Genomic DNA, 5,000 nt, shown 5'->3' with positions numbered 1-5,000 from the left:
GTATATTTTCAGCTTTGTCTTTCTCATTATTTGCTTTGATTTCAAAAGTTTTTCAGCATGCCGAAAGCCTGGTTTGCCTTTTGAATTCTGTGCTTGATATCGTGTTCTGCATTTCCGTCGTCTGTGTATTTTTGATCCGAGGTAGGAGAACTCTGTTACCTCTTCAATTATATGTTCATCTATCCTAATTTCACTGTCATGTTTTGGATTCACCCTAAAGTACACAGTCTTATCGAAATTTATTTTCAGTCCAATTTTCGAGGCGTTCTTGTGTAGTACGTTTAGTTTCTCCGAGGCGTCTCTGTGTGTACTGGAAACTAACGCGATATCATCTGCGTAGTCTATATCTTCCAGAAAGGATGTCAGTGTCCAGCGAATGCCTCTCTTCTTACGATCAATTGTATTTTTCATGAGCCAGTCTAGAGCCAGGATAAACAGAAGCGGAGAGAGTATGCAGCCTTGTTTTACACCAGTTGTTACATTAAAGCTGTCTGTTAAATTGTTACCACAGATCACTTGGCATTGGTAGTTGCTGTACATTGCTTTGATTAGGTTGACTATCTTCATCGGTATACCATAATGGCGGAGTATTTTCCACAGGGACTCTCTGTGTAAGCTGTCAAAGGCTTTTTCAAAATCGACAAAAATGGTGTAGAGGGGGCTGTTCCATTCAATGCTTTGCTCCAGGATTTGTCTCAGGGTAAATATGTGGTCACTACATGACTTCCCTTTTCTGAACCTGCCTGCTCTTTTCTAAGAATGTTTTCAATGTGAGGTGAGATTCTTTTCAGAAGGATTCTATTAAAAATTTTGCTCGTTACGGACAGGAGTGTGATTCCACGCCAGTTAGCACAATTTCCTAGGTCTCCTTTCTTGGCTATTTTATGGATGATGCCTTTCTGCCAATCCTCTGGTAGGAAGAAAAAAAAAAGGAATTTCCTCTATGGGAAGAATAAAAGGAATTTAAAAAAAAAAAATTTTTATCCCATTTCCTAGCATGCCATGAAGGAATATAGATAACCATCAAACAGGATGTCTGATGTCAACAGGAATCACCCATGTTGTCCAAGTGAGCAAATTGGGGGTAAATAATCTTGCCCGAGGAAAGAAAATGAAAGTGCTCGGCGCATAGTTGAGTCCTTGGAAAAAAAACTCTTTACTCTCTTTATCGCACTGTACTTGGGTGTAAAATGAGTACTTGGCCGTTAACAGCGTTGTCTCTCAGTCGGATAAAAAATAATTGTATTATCACCTAACAGGCATCATGTCTCGTTCTTTACGTTACGTGTTGCTTTTGGTCAGGGACCCTTTGTAGAGCGCTTTGAGGACGTTTAGTGGATATTGCGCTATATAAAAGATCAACCCAAAACTTTTTTTTTTTTTACAAATTCTTCGTTCCATAAGTAGAACTAAAACCGTAATCCAACAATTAATTTGTGACACAAACCTGGGGCGTTATGGCTCATGACGGACAACGTGACGTAATAATTTAATCCTATTCATTTTTAATTGATTGTGTGTCGCGAACTTCGTCGTCGTTGTCGTCGTCACCAAAAACAACACACCGTTGTCGCGTGTCGTGTCACAATCGGGGTATCTCTTTGATTGGCGGTGAGTAGGTGACAATGTATATTTTGGTCACAACTACAGGCGTCTCAATCCCAAGACAATCAGAGAGTACCTTATGTGCTCTATCTTTATTTTGATTTCCATTGTAATCGAGAATACTTATTTGGTTATAATATTGGTGTCTTGTTAGGAGGAATGGGGCGGGTAGGAGGGAAGGAACGAGACGAGAGCAAGAGAGAACGAAAGCAAGAGAGAGAGAGAGAGAGAGAGAGAGAGAGAGAGAGAAAGAGAGAGAGACAGAGAGAGAGAGGGGGGGGGGTAGGGAGAGCAGAGAACGTTGGACAGCGAAAAAGAGAGAGATAGATAGTATAGATAGAAAGAGAGAGAGGGAGAGAGAGAGAGAGAGAGAGAGGAGGAGAGAGAGAGAATGAGAAGAGGAAGAGAGAAAGAGAGAGAGAGAGGGGGGGGGGGGGGGGAAGGGGGAGCAGAGAAAGTTGGACAGCGAAAAAGAGAGCGATAGATAGAAGATAGATATAAAAGAGAGAGAGATAGAGGAAGAAAGGGAACGAGAGAGAGAGAGAGAGAGAGAGAGAGAGAGAGAGAGAGAGGGGGGGGGGGGCAGAGAAAGTTGGACAGCGAAAAAGAGAGCGATAGATAGAAGATAGATATAGAAAGAGAGAGAGAGATAGAGGAAGAAAGGGAACGAGAGAGAGAGAGAGAAGAGAGAGAGAGAGAGGAGAGGGGGGGGGAGAGAGATATGGAGGGAGGGGGGGGGGGGGGGGGGCGATAGTCCCAGATGTACCAAGATTGACATATTATATTGTAATCCAGGGGACAACGTGGATGAGGTGTTGTGGGGGTGGGGGGAGTTGTGTGTATGTTTTTTTTTTATCTTCTTCTAAATGTCTGTCTTTGATTTGTTAGTTCGTGTTATTTGGGAATTTTTCTGCCATTTTTGTGGGGTTTTTCGGGGTGGGGGGTGGGGGGGGGGGGAGGTAGTTAAGGGGGAGGAGAGGGGGGGGGGGTCATCTCAGTGTATTTTTCTTGTCTCCTCGCCATAGCTCTGTTTGCGGCGCTGTACTCGGATAACGCCTGGGTTATTCCAGTCTTCCCTTGGAATAGACCCTTGTAGAGATAAATTTCACCTGTGGGATGAATAAAGGGAATGTTATATATATATATTTATATTATATATATATATATATATATATATATATATATATATATATATATATATATATTATCCCATCGCCAAGCAATCCGTAAAGGTATATAGATAATCATCAAACATGATGTCTGATGTCAACAGGAATCACCCATGTTGTCCAAGTGAGCAAACTGGTGGTAAATAATTTTGCCCAAGAAAAAAAAAACCGAAAGTGCTCGGGGCATAGTTGAGTCCTTGGAAAAGACTCTTTACTCAAGTTAGTGCACCGTACTCAGGTGTAAAATGAGTACCTGGCCGTTTCCTATCGGAAATCAAAAATTGAATTATCGCCTAACAGGCGTCATGTCTCATTCTTTATGTTAAGTGTTGCTTTTGGTCTGGGACCCTTTGTAAAGCGCTTTGAGCACATTTAGTGGATATTGCTCTATATATGAGCTCAACTCTTTTTTAAAAATGACAAATTCTTCGTTCCATAAGTAAAACGGTAATCCCACAATTAATGTGTGACACAAACCTGGGGCGTTATGGCTGATGACGGACAACGTGACGTAATAATTTAATCCTATTAATTTTTAATTGATTGTGTGTCGCGACCTTCGTCGTCGTCGTTGTCGTCGCCAAAAACAACACACCGTTGTCGCGTGTCGTGTCACAATCGGGGTATTTACTTTGATTGGCCGGTGAGTCGGTGACGATGTATATTTTTGGTCACAACTACTGGCGTCTCAATCCCAAGACAATCAGAGAGTACCTTATGCGCTCTATCTTTATTTTGATGTCCATTGTAACCGAGAATACTTATTTGGTCATAATATTGGTGTTGTCTTGGGGGGGGGGGGGGGGTAGGGGGAAAGAACGAGAAGAGAACAAAGAGAAAGCAAGAGAGAGAGAGAGAGAGAGAGAGAGAGAGAGAGAGAGAGAGAGAGAGAGAGAGAAAGGGAGGAGGGGGGGGGGGTAGGAGGAGCAGAGTTACAGCGAGAAAGAGAGAGATGGATATATAGATAGAGAAAGAGAGGGTCCTTAACCCGCTTTGAGTACGTTTAGTGGACATTGCGCTATATTACTTATCCGGCCAGTGACCACCTGATCTCTCGCCCTTCGGTCTTGTGTCATGACGTAGAAGTTGGACATTGCGCAATATAAATTCTTCGTCTTCTTCTTCTTCTTCTTCTTCTTCTTCTTCTTCTTCTTCTTCTTCTTCTTCTTCTTCTTCTTCTTCTTCTTCTTCTTCTTCTTTGTCTTGTGGAAACCTCCAATATTGTCGAGGATCACTCCACAGTTTGTAGTGTTTTGCATTTTAAACTTGCTAAAACTCTGCACATAATACTAATTAAAAAAAATAATAAAAATAAATAAATAAATAAATTAATTAATTAAAAAAAAACACATAGATTAAAAAGTCACGTTGTGAACTCTAGCAATCGCGTGAAGGCATGTTGGCAACCGTTTTCAGCCACTTCAGCTGGGAGGCTATTCATAGTCGGGCAGTGGAAGGGAAAAACGAATACATGTGGGCGTCTGTTTTTGATGTTGGGATGGTTACTCTTGCTGTGTGTCCCCTCGTATTTCTTGTGCCGATTTCTTTGATGTCGTTTGGAAGTTTAAGGCACGAATTTTTGTAGTAGATCTTGTGGAACAATTTAAGTTTATCTATCTTTCTTCTCTTGTCCAGAGGTTCAAGGCCAATCCGTTGTGATATTTCAGACGCACTTGAGAAAGGATCGAATGTGTTTGAGCTGCCATACTCCAAAATTGGTCTAACAATAGTTTTAAATGCAAGGGTTTGAGTTGTGATTGGGCATCTTTTTAAATTGCGGGTGATGTAAGCGCTTGCTTGATTTGCCTTTGAAGCCAGGTAACATATGTGGTCATTCCATTTGAGGTTTTTAGCAAACTCAATGCCAAGGTATTTTGCTGCCTTTACATGTTCCAGGTTTTGACCATGAAGTTGGTATTCAAATGTAATAGGTGCTTTCTTATTTGTGATGGTTAGAACATTGCACTTTGATACGTTAAATTCCATTTGATTTATTGTTTCCCATTCTTGTAATTTAGCTAGATCGTCATTTAGTGTTTTGCAGTCGTCTGTTGTTCTTATCTGATTATATAATGCTGTGTCGTCAGCAAAGAGGCGCACTTTTGACCTTATACCTCGTGGAAGATCATTTATGTACACTAAAAATAGGACGGGCCCAAGGACTTAACCCTGAGGTACGCCCGATGTCACCATCCCGATAGTGGAAGTCTCGCCGTCGACAAGAAC

Source organism: Berghia stephanieae, chromosome 4 (genome assembly GCF_034508935.2).
Source record: "Berghia stephanieae isolate SIO BIC M18660-M18661 chromosome 4, UCSD_Bste_1.3, whole genome shotgun sequence".
Lineage (NCBI taxonomy): Eukaryota > Metazoa > Mollusca > Gastropoda > Nudibranchia > Aeolidiidae > Berghia > Berghia stephanieae.
The sequence above is the reverse complement of the archived record's forward strand: the minus strand, read 5'-3'. Positions refer to the sequence as shown.